The sequence below is a fragment of the Fukomys damarensis genome, unplaced genomic scaffold (assembly GCF_012274545.1).
Source record: "Fukomys damarensis isolate Sample0158 unplaced genomic scaffold, DMR_v1.0_HiC HiC_scaffold_16, whole genome shotgun sequence".
NCBI classification, from domain to species: Eukaryota; Metazoa; Chordata; class Mammalia; order Rodentia; family Bathyergidae; genus Fukomys; species Fukomys damarensis.
In genome coordinates, this window is record NW_022900928.1 from 1,191,354 (window position 1) to 1,205,006 (window position 13,653).

The window sequence follows — 13,653 nt, forward strand, 5'->3', positions numbered from 1 at the left end:
TGCGCCAGTCCCTGATCTTCTCCTCGTACCACGGGAGGGGACGGTGGGAAGGGACCCGCATGACCAGCAAGTAGGGGTGCTCAGTGGGGTCCGCTGGCAGGGGCCCGGGCCCCACGGCACAGCGTGTGAAATGGCAGGTCCAAGGATCCCCAGTCCCGACGGATCCTTTCATTACAAAGGTTCCCGTGGCTGCAGAGGATTAAAGCTCACGTTAAAAATACATTTTGGGTGCCGGTGATTTAGGTCCCGAGTTCAATCCCCTGTAACAAAAACAAAAACAAACACAAACGAAAATGCTGTCTAGGGCCGGGAATGTAGCTCAGAGTCCCTGAGTTCGATTCCTGGTACCAAAAAAAAAAAAAAAAAAAAAAAAAAAGGGTTGGAATACAGCTCATTGTTAGAGCACTTGATCAGCATGGAAACAACTGGGCTCACTCTTAGCACCAAAATAAGACATTTTACCCAGAGACCAGTATAGATATATATCTGAAATAAGGTACACGAGGCAGTGTTTACCTTTGATCAAGGTACTTTTCTATTTTCTAGCCTAGCCTTTCTAAAAAATTCTGGTTAAGATCCATTTTTTGACTCATGAATGAATCACAGTCTATAGTTCAAAAAAGTCTATAGTTCTACCATGTATGTGTAGTTTTATGTATGTGTATGTGTAGTTTTTATGTATGTGTATGTGTAGTTTCTACCATGTATGTGTAGTTTTACCATGTATGTGTAGAACTTAATAATGGAACACAGTTTGGGAAACTGAAGGGTTGTAGCTGAATGAAGCAGTTAATGTAATACATATCTTTGTTGACAGATAATGTTCTTCTGTTGGTCTTGGTAAGAGTTGAATGAAAACGGGGTTTCTTATGAGGAAATTATGCTTCATATTTAAATTAGGCTATGCCACTAGTGAAATAAGAACACTGAACAATTTTGTAGATTAAGTTTTTCCAAAATGTGTTCTTTAGGGTACACATTTTCTGGAATATTTGCCTTATGAATTACGGAAAAAATGTTTCATAGTTAAATAAACTTGGGAAGTATGAGTTAAACTGGTTCACATTTTCTCTGGGCTGCGCAGTTAGTATGCACTATTTCCCAGGTTTATTTGATTGTGAAACCTGTTTTTAAAGACTTGCTGAGCATGGTGGCACACACTTATAATCCCAGCACTCAGGAGGCTGAGGCAAGAGGATTGCCATGAGTTGGAGGCCAGACTGAGCAACATAGTGAGCTCAAGGCCAACCTGAACTATGTAGCAAAACACTGTCTCAAAAAAATAAAAGGCATATCTTGTGGACCTTGTGTCTCTTTGAATACATTTTGGGAAATGATTATACTGTGTACATAGTTGAGAGTATTTGTGTATACATTTGGGTGATAATTTTATTGTAAATTATTCACATAGTTTTTATAATGATTTTATTTACTTATGTTGACAGAAATAGGTCAGGACCACTTCAGCTTTACTCTTAATAAGAAAGGCCTTAATGAAATTCTCTGAGACCGATTAACATCTTATAAAGCTTCAATTGTTATTTCCAATTTAATTTCAATAAGCAATAAATATTTAATTGTGTTAAAGCAGCTTTTATAAGGTGTTTGATAATTTTTCTTGTTTTATAGTTGAAAAAATTGAGTTTAATTAAAATTATAATTGTTTTAAGCAATATTTCAAGAATTTTTCTTAGGAGGGGGTGAAGGGAGGGCAGAGGTAAGGGGAAAAAATGAGAATCAAGACTTGTCATGAAGAGGTACAAGATCCCTACAATGAATGTAACTGTACTGTATCCCTAAAATGTACCAATAAACTCAATTAAAGCTAAAAAAAAAAAAGAATTTTTCTCTATTAGAAGGTGGCCAAAATGAGTATTTATGTCCTTGATCCAAAGGTCTCTTGTTTTAGATTAGTTGAGTTTACAGTACCTTTAGTAGTTTAGTGTCATCTTGATATGGAATTTTCGTTTCTCTGCTTTCTTTACATATCTCAAACTGTTCATGTTTAGTTTAAATATTTCTAAATTTCTAAAATTCACATATGAAAGGTCTCCTTTTCTTAAAATAAGGAGAAATATAGCAAGGATTTTACTATAAACAGAGAATTTCTATTTATAATGGTGTATTTTCTTTCTCTCTCTTTCTTTTTTCTTTTTTTCTTTTTGGATGGGGGATCAAACTCTGGACCTTGTGCTTGCCATATAGGTACTGTACTGCTGAGCTACATACTGGGCCATAATGGTGTACTTTCTTTCAAAAACCTCAAAATGCTTTTCATAACTTTATATCATTTAGAGTAATTTCAAAATGTTGATGAAATGTCCGCTATGCTCTCAAGGTTTGTTTCCCACACGGAGCATAATAAACCTCTCACAAACATGTAAACATTTAATGAAAAATAGCATTGTTTATAGCTAAGTGTATACATTGATACAATAAGGTACAAAGTTATGTGGAAGAGGCAGTGGGAGAATGCGGCATTGCGCAGTTAGGTGCTAATCACATGGTCTGGACAGTCCTCTGGTGTAGAAAGGGAGACATGAGCTAGATTCCTAGAAGCTTCATCTGAACCTCATTTGAAGTGATATTTTTCCCATCTGTGCCTTTACTTCTGCTCATTTCCTCCTCAGATACACTTGCCTAGTTTTTCTTGTTTTAACTTAATGTGATCTCTTACCTAATGTTTTAACTCTTAAGATTGTAAATCTCAGCCCAGAAATCACCTTCTCCAGAAATTCTGACCTTCCCAAGCTGTCTCCAATCTTCCTATACTGGATTAGAAGCCCCTTTCTGGTTCTACCATAATATTCCGCTCTACTTCTCCCTCTTTCTCTTTCACCCCACGTCCCATTTTGGTACTGGGGATCAGGCCCTTGGCTTTTGCACTAAGCTACGACCACAGGTTTTAAAAAAATTTTGTTTTAAGACATAAGTCTCCTAAATTCCCCAGCCTGGGCTTGAACTTTAGATCTCCCTCTCTGCCTCTCAGAGTTTTGGGATTACAGACCTGTGCTACCAGGCTCAAATCTCTACCACTGCATATGATCACATTATACTATGATTATTTTTGTGCATCTGTATCTCTCTACCTGAGCTTCTTTTTGGTACCGGGGATTGAACTCCAGTCTTTGCGCTTGTAAGGCAGGCCACCAAACCGCTGAGCTAAATCCCCGGCCCTTCTACGGGAGTTTCTTGAGGACAAGTTTCTGTTTTTAAGAAGAATTACACTTTGAATATAGAAGGAGCTTAATAAATGTTTGTTAAATGAATGGATATATTTTTTTCATTTCCTTTATTTGCTAATGTGAAGTATTTTCAGGCCTTAAGGCACTCCTTATTCTGGTATTTTAAAGCTTGTTTAACAAGTGAGGTTTACACTTAATTTCTTTCTCTCGCCCCCTTTCTTTGATGTGAGGTCTCACTGTATTTCCCAGGCTGGCCTCAAACTCATATGCTCCTGCCTCTGCCTTCTGAGTAGCAGGGATTAGGATTACAAGTGTGCACCAGTAGGCCCAGCTACATTTACCCTTCATTTTATATTCTGTTCCCCTGAAACCACAACCATCTTTGTATCTTGGCCCTTTCACCTCGTCCTTCACTTGCTCTGTAAGGGAAAGACTTACTCCCTCTCCCTAGGGCTCAGTGACCATTGGTGTGTTTCCCCTCTAACTCGCAGATCTCACCTCTTTGATTTATTTATGTTTTATATTTAGTTTCTTATCTTCACTGGCTTCTTTCTACAAGAGGTAAGATGCTCCAATTAGTCTGTTTTTTCTACCTTCCCTTGATTACTCTTAAATTTACAATCTACCTTATATTGTATCTCACTACGTTTCACCTTGTGAAAACTGCTCATCGATGCCCACAAAAGTTTGTGTCTGTAACATATTTCCCCCCCAAATAAGACCTAAGCAGAAAATAAGCATTAGTGTGATTATTCAGTGTTTGGAATACAAGCCCTACTCCAAAAATAAGCCTCATAAGATCATTAGCATTTAGTACATCTGTTATGGCACATGACTAATGTATTGAACTATACAGTGACGTTACTATATAATTAAATATAAATAATGACATTAATACTTAAATAAATTTTACTATACATTTTTATAACTTAGTATTTGAAAATACCCAAGTGGATACCTTTGAATGAGAGGTAAATGCCTATGTAAGCAGATGAACTTGAGACTTATTACTGAATGTTACGGCTTGTGTTTAACTTCCTCCCCCCCAGCCAAAGCCTCTTGCAGTCATAGATGGGGCTTTTTCTGGAATTGATTCATGGTGCAATGCTAGGCTCAAGGACACTAAGATTAAGGGTGTGAGTGCTACCTGCTCTAAGTAGCCTGTTTAAGATATAAGGAATAAAAAGAGATATGGTTGTCCCTTCTTGCTTTGCTATCTTGTGCCCACCATAAACTGTTTCTCCTCTGCAGTGCCCCTCTACCATGTGCCACTCTTCCTTGAAGTCAGGGAGTATAGACTGGAACCTCTATAAACTGTGAGCTAAATAAACCTTTCCCCCTTTAACTTGGGATGTCGAGTATTTTGTCTCAGCAACAAGAGAAAAGTAAGTTAGACACTGAAAGACCAGTTGGCGTACAAACATAATGCACGAATAATATGTGCCCGTAATAACAAATGGATGTAGTTGTGTCCAATAGGAACCTTCCTCATTCATTACATCATGTGTTGTAATGGACATACTTAATACACTTGTGTGAAAAAGGGAAACTTTTCTGAATTTTTGTGCCTGCAATTTTTCATTTCTTTTTTTTTGAGACAGGGTCTCTCCATGTAGTTGAGACTGACCTGGAACTCACCATGGAGCTCAGGCTGGTCTCGAACTCACAGTGATCCTCCTGCCTCAGCCTCCTGAGTGCTGGGATTACAGGAGTGGAGTGTGCCACCACGCCTGGCTTTTTTCATTGCTTTTCTGTGGACCATAATTCTTAATTGTTATCGTTTTTGTTGCCATTCCTGTCTCTCTCTCTCTCTCTCTTTTTTTTTTTTTTTTTTTTTTTTGTACCAGGGATTGAACTTGGGACCTTGTGCTTGTGAGGCAGGCAGCAGAACCGCTGAGCTAAATCCCTGGCCTGTTGCCATTCCTGTCTCTTAAGTCTTCAATTAACATGTGATTTAATGGGACTGTGAAGACTACCCTTCAAGAGGTTGTCTGTCACTTGGGTGAAGAATTCATGGGATAAAATCACTGACAGCTATGTTGCCAATGCACTGGGAGCAGGCTACATGGATGTGAATTGCTCATTTAAGGAGAGCTCTATTGCTGGACATGAAAATTTGGGGTCTATGATTCTAATAGTTGCTAGCAATTCAGGCTGGAATTTGGAATTTGAATTTATGATGACACTCCAAAAGAAGAAGGCTATTTAAATAAATGTAGGCTTTTCTGCATGAATAAATTAATATATGTAGATTATTGTACAAGTAAATGTAGGTTGTTGTATATGAAGAAATAAGACATTCCTTCAAAATACAGCATGTTGCTTCTTTTGGAGAAAAATATTAATATAAATTCTGGTCTTATTTTGGGAGAAATATGGTAACAACTACCTTCCTGTCCTTCCATTCAATTTAGTTCCCTTGTTTCTGAAATTCCTCAGTGGCCTTAAATCTCTTCTCCATAAATAGATAAAGTCAGAATTTTATAGCTAGATTTACACTAAGCTAATTTCCTATGGTATTTATAACTTTTTGCAATGAGACAAGATACTTATAATTAAATCTAGCATCCTTACTTAACAGATGAAATGAGTAGGGTGTGGGCACTGGGACTTTGAATTCTGAATGCTTAGGGCACATTTTTGTTGTTTATCTTCCAGGTCATGCTTGGTGTCTGGGGTGTGCTTACTTGAGTACATTCATTGCTTTTCTAAATTTAACTACCTTGGGGTAACGACCATTAACTCAAATTTGTATCACTGGGAGTTTTGCCAGAAGAACAGTGGATTATGTCATTCTTATTTTTCTTATCTCTATACAGGAAGCCTCATTTGAAAAAAATCTAGGGGCTGGAGGTATAGCTAAGTGGTAGGCCAACTGCCTAGCATGTGTTCAATCCCCAATACCCCACAAATACACAAATTTAGTCAGGTATGGTGACATGTGCCTGTCATCCCTGTGACCTGGGAGACTGAGGCATGTGGGTCATTTGTGCCCATGAGTGCAGGACCAGTTTGGGCAACATAGCATGACCTTGTCTCTTTTAAAAATCTGTTTTTTCATTATATGGGGGCTTTTCTAGCTTTGTGATCGCTTTCTAAAAGTCAGTCTTAGTTATAGGGAGCATTGGTTGCATATGTTTCCTTCTTTGACTTATAGCCAAGCATCCTTGCCTGACCTTTCTGAAAAGATATGAATGGTCTATTTCATCCAATGGAATAAACACTAAATTCAGTGCAACAAATATCGAGTGCCTGCCTTTTGTAAATTACTACATTTGGCAGTGTGAGAATACAAAAGTAAGTAAGATTTGGTTGTCAAGAACTTACAAAATAATAGCTAAGGCAACTGTTGCTAATGCAAGATAGAATATAAATGCAAACATAATCCATCCCAATTTGGTTTCATGTTATATGGGACATAGAAGACATGTCTTTCACTTTTAGTTAAAGCACCCTTTAGGAAATGTAATCTTTATAATGCTGTTAGATTACAAAGGGTCCAGATGGAGTTAAGGAGGTTCTCTCAGTGAATTGTGTACTTTAGATCAGATAATTCATGTTTTTATATTTTTTAGATTGTTTCAGAATTTTTTCTCAATATTCTCAGTCTACATATACACTAGCTTGTGTATACTGAGTGACTAAGTTTTCCAAATCAAGTTTTTACTTTTTAAGACAAATATCCATATTTTACATTTAAATGCTATATTAATACTTATGAAAGAAATAATTTATAATACTGATTTGGCATTTGGTTCAAATCATGAATATTCCTAAAAATAAAAGGCAAATTTATGAAGCCAATTTATGGGATATTTAAGACAAGAAAATAAAACTTGGAAATTACAGTTCTTTAACAGAATTTTGGGGGGGAATGTTTTAATTACTGAAAAACCAAGTATTTATATTTGTGAAGCTATTGGTGACAAGTTTTTATATTCTTTGCATGTTTTAGTCAATGTCAAAGCCTACTGATTGTTATTCTGTGAAATGATAGTGTGAATTGATGCTGTTATAGTATAACAGTAAGAATGTGGCTCATGTATTTTATGTACACAGGCATTCAACTGTAGTGACAGATGACTTCATGCCGTGTGATTAAATGCATATTAGTGTTTGCCCTAGGCATTTGATTATTACCATCTTTACTTCATTACATTACCACACTGTATGGCCATATAATTTATAAGATAATACACACATCACTTTGTTGCTGATAGGAATTATTCTGTTTTATGGATGGTGTCCTTTAATTTTGCCTTTCATGGATTATAAAATTGGTTAATATCTGTTGAAGTGAATCACTGGAGAAGCAAATAAAGATGTTGGCCTCAGGTCACAGTGTCATTTGTGATACTGGCAAAATTGTACAGGCTCATTTATCCCTGTACATGATTGATAACAGCATGGGTTAAATGGAGAAAGCTTTGCTTCCATTAAAGGATCGTCATGAATGAAGACCTCCCACTTAAAAGTCAGGCATGATGAGAAGACAAGAGACTATCTACAGGTCAAATTAAATAACTTAAATAATTTAAGTAGAATGACAGTGTAATTTGTCCATTCTGTGTTATGACTCTGACCCCTATCAGGATTATAGACTAACTTACTTTCCACTGTAGAGTATTTAAAATGTAATTTTTAATAAATGCATTCAAAGATATAAAGGCCTGTATAGCTCTCAAATTGTGGTAAAGTAAGAATTTTATTATGTTCTTTTTTAAAAAAGCATTTTTACAAAATGTAATATATGAAATATGAAATCAGTAATATGGTGAATAGTAAGCTAGTACCTAAGGCAGTTCATAATATATTACATTTACTTTAAAATATTTTAAATAATATATAAATGTAGTCTATTTTGTAAATATAACACAGTACTTACGAATATTATAAATAATGTACTTATTTTAATTTACTATGAGTAAGTGAGTTACTTATAAGGGCTCATTAGTAACAATTTGAGCCAAATCTTAAAGTAAAGGTGTAATATTTTTTAATGGCTAGTTTCCCATATGGAATCATTGTTTGAATTTATTCAAATTGTGGTCCAGAATAAGGGAAAGAACATGTATTTTTGGAAAGTCCTATAATAAAAATAGTACTGATATGTAAGAATACTTTGATCTTTTAAGAGTACAATAGAGATGAAACTTCAAATTATTATGTATCTTTTTAAAATGACAAGAATGATGTGTTTTATATATATATATATAAACATTCTTCTTCTTTTGGGGGGTACCGGGGATCAAACTCCAGACCTTGCCTCTGCAAGGCAGGTGGTGGAACCACTGAGCTAAATCCCTAGCTCCTATATAAACATTCTTACTGTTGGCTTCATTTTCACAGTGCTGGGCTTCAAACCCAGAGCCTCATACATGTTAGGAAGTGCTCTACCACTGAGCTACATAGCCCAAGTGTTACTTTACTGGCTTCTAACCTCTCTATGAGGCAGCATTTTGCATATATTATCTCTCTTAGTCCTCCCACTCTGTGAAATAAGTATCATTATCCCTGCTTTATAAATGAGGAAGCTGGAACCTAGAGGTTTAAAAAAATTTTAATTCCCATGTGTTGTGGTTGCTGTTACAGGAATCTAAAAAAATGAATGTCTTTTTAAAAGTACATACCAAAAATCATATTTCACCACAAAAATTCAAGGCTGGTACAATTCTCATCTTATCATGCTGTCTATATCAACATTATAGAACTTTTTTCGACAGTGACCCACAGTAAGAAATATAGTTCTCATGATGATCTATATACATACATGTATTTACATATAATTAAAACAAAAGCTTTATAAAACAGCATATGTGAAAATTGCTGATATATTCTAATCTAATTCTGTTTTATATAAGAAATATTATTTTTATATATCCCTAAGTGTTCTGAACCAATTTAAAACATATGGGGGAGAGAGAGAGGGAGAGAGAGAGAGTGGCGGGCTAGAGGGAGAGGGAGAGACAGAGAGATTAGGGACTGTGTAAAACCTACAAATAGGAATCTCGCCTGGTATTTTCTCCTCTCCAGACCAATTACTGTACTTTATATTAGCTGATTGTTTACTTGCACATCTCCAAATAATATCCTTAGCATTCATCTTGACTATTTAATTTTGTTTTGCAGAGTACCTAATCTGTCTCTCCCTCGCCCCTCTCCCCCTTTCCCTCCCCCTTCTCTCTCTCCCTGGCCCTCTCCTTTCTCCCTCCCTTCCTTTCTCCCTGTCTCTCTGCACTAACAGCCTAACCTTCAGTAACGCAGAGCCTTCACAGTGAGCTACATTCCCAGATCTTATTTTATTATTATTTTTTTAAATTTTGAGACAGGTTGTTTCTAAATTGCTAAATTGCCTAGGCTGGGCTCAAAATTTCAATCCTGCCTCAGCTGCCCGAAGTGCTGGGATTACAGGTGTGCCACCACACCCAGCTGTAACAAATTTCTATAATGAAAAATGATTTGGCGTTCTTTCATCTTTTGTTCTAACCTTTCCCTCCTCACATATCAGCCATTCTCCCTGTGTAATTACCACATACTCTTGATTGTATCAGTATTTATATTATGGCTACATGAATGCGATTCATAGCTGAACCATTATTTTATGCTGGTTATTTTCTCTGGTCATCTTGGGTTGTTTTACTTTTCTCATTGCTTATTTTTTAATGTATTCATTATTTCAACCTGTAACTTTTCAGTAAAAATCTTACTTGTGATTTACAAAATGGTCAGGAGTCTGTTAATTTCAAGGTGATGAGGGAGTCGCTGCCAGGGAGCCTGTTGTTCCATTACAGCCTGATCTGGGAGCTGCTCCCTTTGTGGCAGAGATATCATCTCGGCTTCCCCTTTCACCATCCTCGGGTTCCTCTCCTTTCTCCTATAGGATTGTTGTTGACTGAATGTTTGTGCCCCCCACCACAATTCGTACCCTAACCCCCCAATATGGGGCCTTGGGTTGCAATTGCAGAGCCCTCATGAATGAGATTAGTGCTGTTACAGAAATGACTCCAGAGAGCTCCTTCATCCCTTCCTATGTAAGGACATAGCAAGAAGACTGTGGTATTTTATTACAGTGCTCTGAAGAGACCAAGACAAGGATGCTCTATTTCTTGGATCCGCTGTCTTCTTCTGTCTTAGAAATCCTTAAGTAGCTTTCTGAGAAAGAGTGCATGGAACATAAATTGTTTTGGATACTGCTTGGCTGAAAATACCTTCTATCGTCACATTTGGCATGGCTGGGAAAATTCCAATATGGTAATCATTTTCCCTTAAAATGGAAATCTTGGTTTCTTTATTCTAGCTTCCATTCGGGATATTGGAAACTTCAGTGTAATTTGTGATCCTTTCTATGAACAAATTCTTTACTTTCTGGAAACTTATAGGACAGTGATGGTGAAACTTTTAGAGACCAAGTACTCGAACTATAATACCAACCCATTTATTTATGGGAAAGGACCAACTCTGCAATTAAACCTGAATACTGAAGTTTTAATTTAGAAAAACCAGCTGTTATCTGATGCTCAGTTGCTGGAGAAACGTGGTTCCTGTGCTGACAGGTCTCTGCATTCACCACCTCTGTTATAGGATCTTTCCGTTGTTTCTCGTGCAGTTATTTTGCCATGATATGTCCTGGAGCTGGCACTTGATGGACTCTTTCAATGTACAAAATCATAGTTTTTAGTTCTTCAAAAATTGATTTGGAAAACTATTGATTTATTTTCCAGTTTATCTGTACACTTTCTTGGGACTTCTAGGGAACAATTATTGGAACTTCTGGGTTAATTCTCTAATATTGTAATCCTTTATTTTCTTTCTTTGGCTTTTTGTGAGATTTCTGGTGTTTTTCTTTTTTCCCTCCCTCCCTCTTTTCCTCCCTCCTTACCTCCCTCCTTTCTCTCCTTCACTCCCTTTTCTCTTTTTTTTAGAAAGGCTCTCACTATAATGCCCATGCCAGCCTCCAACTCCTGGGCTCAGGTGAGATCGTCCTAAGTGCTGGGAAAATAGGTACATACCACTGTACCCAGCTAAGAGTTCTTCACATTTGTCTTACAATTCTTCTGTTGGTTTTTAAAGTTTACACTCTGTTAATTATTGAAAGAACTGTTTCTTTCTGTGAATCTTCCCTTTAGAGTGACATTTTCTTAATATGAATATTAATGCTATTTCATTTGAAAAAGTTCTCATACTTATTCTTTGCTTCCTCTGAATTGCTTTTTTAGATTTTCAGTTTGTTTTGATTTTTTAATGTAGATACTTTCCCTCATGTCATTTGGGCTTCAGCTCTCTGCTCCATATTGTGTTGCTTAATGGTACAGTGTTTGCTTGGCAGGTATATGTTCCATTAGATATGATAATTGACTAATTTTTATTACTGCATACTTAGGTTGTTTCTATTTTTTATTTTTACTAATAAGTATTTAATGGTAAACATTTGTCAACAGGAAACTTTCTGAATTTAGGAGTTGTTTCTTTCGAGTACATTCTTACGAGTAGAGTCAGTGGATCTGTGTAGTTTATGACTCTGAGATATTGTAAATTTTTAAAAAAAGATTGCTTCTGTTTCTATCAGAACCATTTGAATGTTTTTCCCACATTGCTTTGCTAGTTCTAAGTAATTTTTTAAAAAGCTTTTGTGAATTTGATAGGTGAAAAATGTTAATTTAATATATAATATTAAAGATTACTAGTAGGGTACTCACTTTTAATCTGAAGAAAAACATAAGTTTAAAATCTTGTGTCTTAGCTCATTTGGAGATTTTTGGAAAGCAGTGGTTTACTGACCTACATATGTGCTCTTCCTTTCCTCATAACATCAGTACCAAGTGTTTCCCTGAACCCTCTTGTTTACTTCCTCAGGCCTGAGGTGCTTGTGAGACTCAACCTGGGTTGATTCATGTCCAGTTGTGAAGGCTGAGCTTTTGGAATTGTGCTTCCATCAACTCCCTGAGGTCAGTTATCAGTTCAGTTCTGGAAATGTAACCCAAGTGGGTCTAAGTAGGGAGCCCTAGGACTTTTGTCAGGACACGGAGTCTCCTTTCCTTGTTGCAGGAGCGACCAAGAATGTGTAGAGCTCTAGTAGTTGCTTGTAGTCTTGGTCTTGCTTATAGTCTGGTCTTGCTTGTAGCCTAACTGACTGATAACCTATTGAAATGTAATTGATATTGGGGCTTGAAGTAGCACAGACAGATGCAAAGAGCAACAATCTAGGTGCTGGTCACATTGCTTATGTGATGCCTAACCTAATTCTACACCTTTTAGTCAAACTAACAAGTACATTTACTTTTCTTCTCAAAGCCAGTTTGAATTATGCTTTATCTGTATCAGAAAGTATCCTACTCAATGAATTAGCAGAAGAGTTTAGACAAGTGTTTTTTACTTTTTCCACCCATTCTCATGCACTATTAGAAACTGCTAACACAGTGTGCAGTGCAAAAGGATAAGTGGACAAAGTTCCTCTGGACCAGTTGAATCAGCAGTGGGTATTTTGGTCTTCCCAGGCAGTGTGGGACAATTTACAGAATGGAGAGTCCAGGGTTCCCAAGCCTGTGGCCTGCTCAGGGAGCAGTGTCCTACCATAGCAGTTGGACACCTAGGGCTAGGACTAAACGTTGGTGTATTAAAGATGACAGATCAACTCTCATATGTTTGCTTGTTCCTTCCATAATACCCCAACTCTGATAATTTTTAAAAGTACACCCTATGAAGAAACAATTTTCTTAATCACTTGCTCTGGTTCATATTTTGGAAATATTTGTAAGTTTGTAGGTACTTATCGATTTTCTCTGGTGATAGCTGTCAGTGAGTTTCTCATTTACATTGTTGAGGCAGCTTACTGTCCTTTCAATCAACAATTGAAAAATTAAATTAAGGACATAAAAAGTCTTTTTCTGGTCAAGATCTAAATCTAAATGACCTTGTAGATATCACATGTTCATAGTAACTTGGTTCACAGTTCCCATACATTAGTGGTTGCTAACACATGGGATTACTGGCCTTACATGGTTGAGTAGATCTGAGGTTGGCCTGAGTCTGCATTTCTAAGAAGTTTTAGGTATTGATGATGATGCTGGTCCACAGAGCACACTTCTGAAATAACTTACCGATTTCACTGATTTTTGTTGTTTAGTTGTTTTGATATTAAACTGTCAAGTAATGTGATTTTCTGCTTTAAACATATAGAGATGCTATTCTCAAATTTTATGGATATTTGGCTAGTGATTTTGAACACAGAATTTTAAGATAGTGTGTGAGGCAAAAAGAGAACACCAGGTTGCTTAAATTCACTTAAAGTGCAGTGCTAATAAATGGGTAACATTTTAATATTGACTTCTCATAAAGCATAGAAGAATATTTTGATGCACATAATGTAGTCTTTAGTAATAAAAAGACACAAATAAAAAGATAGCAAACCCCTTAAGGAAATTAGCACTTTAAATGTCTTTTTTTTTTTTTTTTTTTTTTTTTTTTTTTT

General features: G+C 36.4%; 1 protein-coding gene across 1 annotated transcript in view; it reads left to right on the top strand.

Annotated features, from left to right (window-relative positions):
* Window positions 1-13,653, top strand: part of Ccdc73 (coiled-coil domain containing 73) — a 121,330-nt gene that overhangs the window by 672 nt on the left and 107,005 nt on the right. The window lies entirely within an intron of this gene.